Here is a 9,018-nt window from a genome sequence, read left to right as displayed (position 1 = left end):
ATTGTATTAGATTCTGCAGAAGTTTAAAAGTTCTCAACTCTGGAACATGTTGCCAAACGAGTTAAAAGCGATACCAGATTTAAAGTCTTTAACACTGCTGGTCAAGCGTTGGTTCAAATAAACCAGACCTGTACACATTTAAATGTTGAATCATCTTTTAATAGTCATTTACATCATCAGGGTTGGATGTAGTCATAGAATTAGGGCTTGTGTTTACTTTTTATATGCTTGTATTGGTTTGATTTGTTATATTAGCCTCTAAATAAGACAATTATATTGGATTCACTTTTTCAGAAAAAAAATTCTAGTCTTTGACTGGAATCATGTTTATTATATTGTCACTATTCAAATAAACATGAAATTGATATAAAAATAAAAATGAAATTGATGATTTTTTTCTCTTTGAATCGGTTCAAGATTACACATCCAACATGAATCAAACACAAGAGTGGACAGTGTACTTGAGCTAAGGTGATCATTGAAATGGTTACAAATGTTTGTCCATCCACATGTGTGCAGTAAACTCAGCGGCTCATTAAAGTTCCTATTTTAAGTCAAATGTTTCTATGTAATGTTGTTGATGTGCATTCTGTCTATTTTATGAGATCAGGTTGGATCCTTCACAGTATATACTATCCCAAGATTCATTGCATGGTGGAATTCTTTTCTCTTATTATGTAAATATTGGGTATAAAAATAATGAATATCTAAGTCAAGTGAGACGTACTGTAAAAATTATGACATTCTGAAATAAACCATACATTTCACTGGGAAAGTGGATTCTTGATGGAATTAAACAGAAAATATGCTTGAGGGGCAAGACTACTCTCTTTATCACAAAGGAATTGGCTTGTACAACCTCAAGGCATTAAATCTGCCTAGACACAAATTACCTAGTTCTGTGAATTTTCATTGGTTGAAAAAATAATAATATTTAGTTGGCATATGAACCATAACTTGTATCTCTTCATTTCAGATATGCTCTATTTTTAGGGATGTTTTACCCCACTTTGACACCCTGAGCTTGTTTTTCTCTCTTTAAAAATACCCTCAATGCTGCCCAACAGGACTTTTTATCTTAAGAGAAAGTGAAAGTAAAACATACGATTACACATTCTATTGTTCTATACACTGTATTCGCCTTGCCCAAATATTTGTTGAAGTGAAACTTGACTTTTGCACGTTCTATTCAATGAAAGAAATATAGATCTTCTCATCGTCGGAAGTCCTGAACAAAGAAGGAAACAATATTGTATTTCCAAAGATTGCACACTGGTTTTCACTCCCAGTTTTTGTCAGGTGGAAAAATCAATACAGAAAGTAGTGAACTGCATTTTTGATTCAACAACAGTAGTCTGATTTCAGAAAGATGTTTATCAAACTGTTTATGATACTGTTTTAATTCTGTTGGATTAACTTTAAATAGTAAAAAGACATTTGGTGTCATAATTAAAACGTCTTGCTCTAATTTAGCATAAGATTTTTTTTGGCCATTCAACATCAACAAAATATAAGAATATGTCAAATATCGATGAACTTTATCCATTTTAGAGTTTCATTTTATAAACTTTTTTTATTACCTAGAATTGTATTGGCCTGTTTTGTCTTGCATTCCCTGTACAGCACTTTGGTAGTCTTAAGTTGTTTTAAATGTGCTATATAAATAAATGTTGTATTTTATTGTATCATCATGTCCTTGAGTTTGCTGTAACCCTCGTTCCTGTCCTAATTTAGATCAAAGTGGTTCAGTGGCCAAAACATTTCAAAACCCCTGAGGTATAGGTTTACATGTCTGGCCAATTCACTGGAGCTAAACCTGTCAGTTCGTCCATTTACTGAGAATTCTGGTTCCTTTCGTTAAAGTTTTCTACAACAATTGTACTCCTGGACAGTGATCGACCTTAAATCAACTTAAACCTGATTTTGCCTAGTCATTGTCAAAACGCAAGCTGACAAAATGTGCTTGTTATCATAAGGGGGAATAGTTCTTCCTTCAGCTCTGCCCTCAAAAACACATCACAATGTTTACAGACCGTGGCTACACATTAGTAAGTGAAAAGGAGAAGAAGATCCTTGTGAAAAAGGAAGGTGGTGACCAGTTTGTCATTAAAAAGTTGAGCGCTAAACAGGTAAGTCAGACAGTTTGATTATAATGAGATTTGAGAGTTAAAGGATTTTAATAGATAAATGATTATAATGAGATATGTTTGTGTTTCTGTCTGTTAAGGATGAATTAAACGTTCTTCTCCAGCTAAGTCATCCACACATCATCCATCATAATGAAATCATAAGAGGTTTTAAACGAAAACTTTCTAAACGAAAAATTCTAAATGAAATATTACTTGTTCTTAAATCATTGTAAACTGTAATTTATGTGTTTTCAGATCCTGACTGTTCATATCTTGTTCTGGAGCACTGTGAAAGTGGAGATCTCTCTCAGAAAATCAAAAACAAAAAGGAGGGAACAGTTGAGATTGAGAATTTTCTAAGAATGAGGTATGACAGTAGATTGATGGTAAAACACACTCTACCCATTAGCATCAGCATAAGAAATTTTGCTCCTGGTATTAACAGATTTTAATTCCAATCTAGCACACATTCCAAATAGCACAATCCATTTGGTTTACGTCTATTTGATGTCTGCATTTACATCTGCAAGTAGGGTGACCACCCGTCCCGCGTAGCGCGTGCGCGCACAGCGTTTGAAGCCCAATTCATGCGTCCCGCAAATTGAGACCGTGTCACGCATAATCAAAGCTTGCTCAAAAAAAGTTGGTCCATCTATATCCTCGAGCCCCAGGCAGCCAAACGAACATTACTTGACAGTTCAGGGGTCCGTTTCAGAAAGCAGGGTAAGTGCAAACTCAGAGTAAGTCAACCCCAGAAAACGGAATGCTCAGGGTTTTTGGTTTCAGAACGCGAGGTATGTCAAACCCACGACCGCGGAGTAAATCAAGCCTATTTCAGAAATCAAGGTATCTTATACTCCGAGTGAGTAACCAGAGTAACATACTACGTGAACCTAACCTGGTCGGGAGCAGGTTTTATTCCGCAAACCCAGGGTTTGTTACAATCTCAACTCAACTCAACTTTATTTATATAGCGCTTTTTACAATTTTCATTGTTACAAAGCAGCTGTACATGAGACACATTTAATACAAGTATGAATTCTAAAGCAGCCCCCCCGGCCAGGCAGATCAATATGCAAAACAATATGCAAACGGTGGTGAGGAACCCAAAACTCCCATCGAGAAAAAAAACCTCAGGGGAACCCAGGCCCAACCAGGGGATTCCAGTTCCCCTCTGGCAAAAGCTGCTGCCTCTGCACAAGCTCAACAGTGCTTGCACAACAAGGCTTAGTAAAAATATAAAAATTAAGGATTAAAGATTATCATTAACAATCTAATAGCATTTGAAATGTTGTAGGGAAAACAAAGTTGTCGCGTCCTTTATCCAGCTCTATCCTCTTAGCACTTGTCAGGTCACCGCTTCCCATTCTCAGCTCTGCCATCAGGTCTGGGCATGAACTGCATCCTGCGGTAACCTTGGAACAAAGAGACAAGACTGGCTGAGAGTAGAGTACTGTTCTGCACTCTTTGATGCAACAAGTACATCATTTGTTGTTGGATGTGTTCCTGTTTCCGGTTGATCTAAATAATGCAGCCTTAATCCTCTGAGGATTAATATTATGGAGGTGTAGTGTATGCAAGATTAAAAAGATGAGTCTTTAGTCTAGATTTAAACTGACAGAGTGTGTCTACCTCCCGGACCGTGCAGGGAAGAATATTCCAAAGTTTAGGCGCTAGATAAGAAAAGGATCTACCACCTGCACTTGATTTTGAAATTCTAGGTATTACCAACTGACAGGACCCCTTAGAGCGTAATGTACGTGGAGGTCTGTAATACAATAGAAGTTCATTCAAATACTGCGGCGCTAGACCATGTATGGCTTTATAGGTAATAAGCAAGATCTTAAAGTTAATGCGATTCTTTATAGGTAACCAGTGCAAGGTTGACAGAACCGGGGTTATATGCTCATATGCTCATACTTTTTTGTACGTGTAAGAACTCGAGCTGCCGCATTTTGAACCAGTTGCAGTTTTTGTAATGGGCCCGCAGGGCAACCACCTAGAAGTGCATTACAGTAATCTAGTCTTGATGTCATGAATGCATGAATTAATTTCTCTGCATCTGACAGTGACAGCATATGACGTAATTTAGATATATTCTTAAAATGGAAAAATGCAATTTTACAGGTGTTGGCGACATGGCTTTCAAATGAGAGAGTACTGTCGGATACAACGCCAAGATTCTTAGCTGATGACGAGGATTTTATGGAGCATCCGTCAATCGTTAAGCAGTATTCTTGGTTGTTACGCATAGCAGTTTTCGGTCCAGTAAGTAACACTTCTGTTTTGTCCCAGTTTAGTAGTAGAAAATTGTTACTCATCCACATTTTTAAGTCAACTATGCAATCCTTTATTCGATGAAACTGCTGGGTTTCATGAGGCATCGAGGAAATATAAATTTGAGTATCATCAGCATAACAGTGAAAGCTAATTCCGTGTCGCTTTATTATATCTCCTAGAGGTAGCATGTATAATGCGAAGAGCAGGGGTCCCAAGACTGAGCCCTCTGGTACACCGTACTGGACTTGTGATTTGCGGGACACCTCATTGTTTATTGCTACAAATTGAAAACGGTCGGATAAATAAGACTTAAACCATTTCAATGCTATTCCGTTAATGCCGACGTAATTTTCGAGTCTATGTAGAAGTATGCTGTGGTCAATGGTGTCAAATGCAGCACTCAGGTCTAGCAGCACCAATAACGAAATACAGCCACGGTCAGACGCTAAAAGCAGATCATTGTAACTCTGATCAAAGCAGTCTCTGTACTGTGACATGCTCGAAATCCAGACTGGAATTCATCGTTAATGTCATTCCTTTGGAGGAAGGAGCATAATTCAGTTGAGAAACCACTTTTTCCAGAACTTTAGATATAAAAGGTAAATTTGATATAGGCCTGTAATTCCCTAGTTCTTTAGGGTCGAGTTTGGTTTTTTTTAAAAGAGGCCTTATAACAGCCACCTTAAATGCTTTAGGCACATGTCCTAATGTCAGAGATGAGTTAATAATACTAAGAAGAGGATCTATAATTTCTGGGAGCATTTCTTTCAGTAGTTTTGTAGGTATAGGGTCTAGCATGCATGTTGTTGATTTAGATGATCTAATGATTTTAGACAGTTCATCGTGATCTACTGTAGAAAATAATTGCAATTTCTCCTTAGGGGTGCTGTAGTTAGTTTGTTCAGCGGATTTCACTACAGGTTGCATTGTTATAATTTTTTCTCTTAAATCTTGGATTTTACTCGTGAAGTAGTTCATAAATTCATCACTGTTAAGCTGATAATCAGAATCTGATGTCGATGACGACTTATTTTTTGTTAATTTAGCCACGGTGTTAAATAAGAACCTAGGATTGCCATGGTTTTCCTCTATTAGTGTTGAAAAGTAGGCGGATCTAGACGTTTTTATTGCATTCCTGTAATTTCGAGTACTATCCTTCCATGCTATACGAAATACCTCTAAATTCGTTTTCTTAAAGTTGCGATCCATTTTACGGGATGCTTTTTTTAGAGTCTGAGTGTGTTCATTATACCACGGTGTTGGGCTGCTATTTTTAATTTTCTTTAAACGCAGAGGAGCAACTGTGTCTAATATTTCCGAGAAAGTAGAGTTAAAATTTTCAATAGTAGTGTCAAAATCGTCAACGTTATTACTCATGCTAGATATTTTAGACAATTCAGGCAGATTATCGAGAAACGCATCTTTGGTAGTTGAAGTAATTGTTCTAGCATATTTGTAACAAGGAGTTTGATTTGCAGCCGTAGGCCATTGAAGCAAACATAATATCAGATAATGATCTGAAATATCTTCACTCTGCTGAACGATTTTAACATCGTCCACATTTATACCATAAGAAAGTATTAAATCTAAAGTATGATTATGAAGGTGAGTGGGTCCTGACACATGTTGACTAACGCCCATGGAGTTAAGAGTGTCTTTGAAAGCCAGTCCCAAGGCATCTGTATCATTGTCTACATGGATATTAAAGTCACCGACGACAAGGACTCTATCTGCGGCCAGTACTAGTTCTGATAAGAACCCACCAAAATCTTTAATAAAATCTGTGTGGTGCCCTGGAGGCCTATATACAATAGCTAGAATAAATTTTAAAAATGTTTTGTCCTTAGTATTAGGTGTCGATACGTGAAGTACCATGACTTCAAAGGAATTGTATTTAAAATTAGACTTCTGAGAGGTGATAAAAGAATTATTGTAAAGTGCAGCGACACCTCCCCCTCTACCTTTTAGACGAGGCTCGTGTTTATAGTAACAATCATGGGGAACGTATTCATTTAGAGTAATAAAATCATCTGGCTTTAGCCATGTTTCTGTCAAACAAAGCATGTCTATTTTATGATCGGTTATCAAATCGTTAACAAAAAGTGCTTTATTTGAGAGAGATCTAATATTAAGCAATCCGAGTCGTAACAGCTGATTATCTGTATTTTGTTCATGTTTGATTTGTTTAACGTTTATTAAATTACTTTCAAGAGGTTTACGCAATATCTTATGTTTGCTAATCCGGGGGACAGACACAGTCTCTATTTTATGTTGTTTGTAAGAAGGGATTATTACATGTTGTATATTTTGTGTATTCTGTAACGTGAGACGGCAAGCAGACAGTTGGTTAAGCCATTCTCTCTCCTTCCTGACCTGGGCCCTAGGTAGTCAGACTTTAGCATTATTAAGACTGTGTGCCAAATTTCTAGAGAGGAGGGAAACCCCATCCCAGGAGGGATGGAGACCATCTCGTTTCAATAGGTCAGGTCTGCCCTCAAAACTCTTCCAGTTATTTATAAAATCTATATTATTCTTCAGGCACCACTCAGACAACCAGCCATTTAGTGATGATAATCTGCTATAAATCTCATCACCACGGTAAGCAGTAGGGGGCCAGAGAATATTACAGTGTCTGACATCGTTTTTGCGAGCTCACACACCTCTTTAATATTATCTTTAGTGATCTCCGATTGACGGAGTCTAACATCATTTGTGCCAACATGAATAACAATCTTACTGTATTTAGACTTTAGACTGTAATTTGACTTGATGTCAGGCGCTCTGGCTCCCGGTAAACATTTGACTATGGTGGCTGGTGTCTCTATATTAACGTTCCGGACAATAGAATCACCGATCACTAGGGCACTTTCAGCAGGTTTCTCAGTCGGTGCGTCACTGAGCGGGGCAAACCTGTTCGAGACTTTAATCGGAGCGGTTGAGTGATGTTTTGTCCTGCGACTATGCCGTCTCACCGTCACAAAGTTTCCCAGCTGCAGGGGATTTTCAACCGGAACCGAGCTGTGTGTGCTAACATTGCTCGCATCCGAAGTGTTTTCTACAGTCCTAACACTCTTACTATCCTCAAATAAAGATTGGATGCGAGACTCTAATTCTAAGATCTTCTCCGTCAGCCTAACTACTTCCCTGCATTTATCACATGTAAAACCCTCGCCGCTGACAGAGAAGGCTAAACTAAACATATGACATGAGGTGCAAGTAACAACAATAGGAATAGAAGCCATAACTCACCGGGTATGAAGTGCAATCCTAACTTACCAAGGTTGCTTGATGAGTCTTAGTATATACGCTTAAAAAGAGTAACAGTTAGCAAACAAGACAAATAGGGGGAGATGATATTCCACACTGTAAACAGAAGGCAAGCTAACACGCTAATATACTAGCGGCGTTACGCTTCAATTAATATAGATTTAGAAAATAAAGTTATAAATAATTCGGCAACGACAATGATAGGTAACTATAGTAAAATACACTAATATTTAGACCAGGAACAAATGTGATGTGAAGCAAGTGTCAGAGGATACAAACTAGCCGCCGGCAGCGATGCAATCTCCGCCCCCTTTTCGAAGCGCGAGCGGTGTTGAAATTGCATACGTCATTTGTTAATTGATTCGTGTTCCTAATCGCGCTCTATTTAGTCACACAGACCTTAAAATAGCATGTTCGTTTATTTAGGAACCCATAGAAGAGGAAGCTGCATTAATTCGCAGAGAATTATATTGTCGGGAGAGAATTGTGAGGCCCCGTCTGGACATTATATCTTAACTTTTATGGCCAGTTTAAGAAGTATATTTAACATTTCCCAATCAGGCATCTTACTAGCAAGACCATTTTATTTCTTTAAACTTTCCTGAATAAATTATGTTATTGTATTTCTACGATGGCGTTTTAGTGGCACGTTAAAAATAAAATAAATTCAAGATTACGAGAATAAAGTCGAAATGTTACGAGAATAAAGTCGAAATGTTACGAGAATAAAGTTGAAATGTTACGAGATTAAAGTCGAAATGTTACGAGAATAAACTCGTCGTAATACGTATTTTATTTTCGTGAAAGTTGTAGTTTAAGAGTTGAAGTTATGTTTAAGCACGTCATCTGAATCAGTGAGTTAATTCGTAGTTCATGTCAGATTTTTTCTTCGGAATAAATTCAGTTTCCTACATGATCGCTGCAGTGTCCTTTCTAATTATAACTCCGTGATGATGCGACAAAAGACAAAGAATTTCCTTATTGCTAAATCATAATCTAAAGTAGGATTTAACCAAATCCTCCACATCCATTGTTTCTAGCAATTCTGTTATTTTTCTCAACATATTACGAGTTCATTCTCGTAACATTTCGACTTTATATTTCGACTATATTCTCGTAACATTTCGACTTTATTCTCGAAATCCTTTTTTTTTTTTACAACGCCGTCGTATATTTCATATTCGGCTGCAGTCAAGATCTTTTTATTGCAGAAGGATAGCACCTACATGAGAGCGAGAGAGTTAAATATAATTCGCATTTTCACAGTTTCAACAAAATAAATATAAAAGTGATTGACATATAAACTTGCGCATTAACACGTGAAGCACTTTTCTCCCACGCC

General features: G+C 37.3%; 1 long non-coding RNA gene across 1 annotated transcript; it reads left to right on the top strand.

Annotated features, from left to right (window-relative positions):
- The first annotated feature begins 2,050 nt into the window (after positions 1-2,050).
- Positions 2,051-2,472, top strand: LOC130411305 (uncharacterized). Its single transcript, XR_008905058.1, has 3 exons — positions 2,051-2,129; positions 2,228-2,294; positions 2,385-2,472. It is a non-coding gene; the product is annotated as an uncharacterized LOC130411305 (long non-coding RNA).
- Positions 2,473-9,018: the final 6,546 nt, after the last annotated feature.

The sequence above is a fragment of the Triplophysa dalaica genome, chromosome 22 (assembly GCF_015846415.1).
Source record: "Triplophysa dalaica isolate WHDGS20190420 chromosome 22, ASM1584641v1, whole genome shotgun sequence".
NCBI classification, from domain to species: Eukaryota; Metazoa; Chordata; class Actinopteri; order Cypriniformes; family Nemacheilidae; genus Triplophysa; species Triplophysa dalaica.
This window is presented reverse-complemented; position numbering and strand designations above follow the sequence as displayed.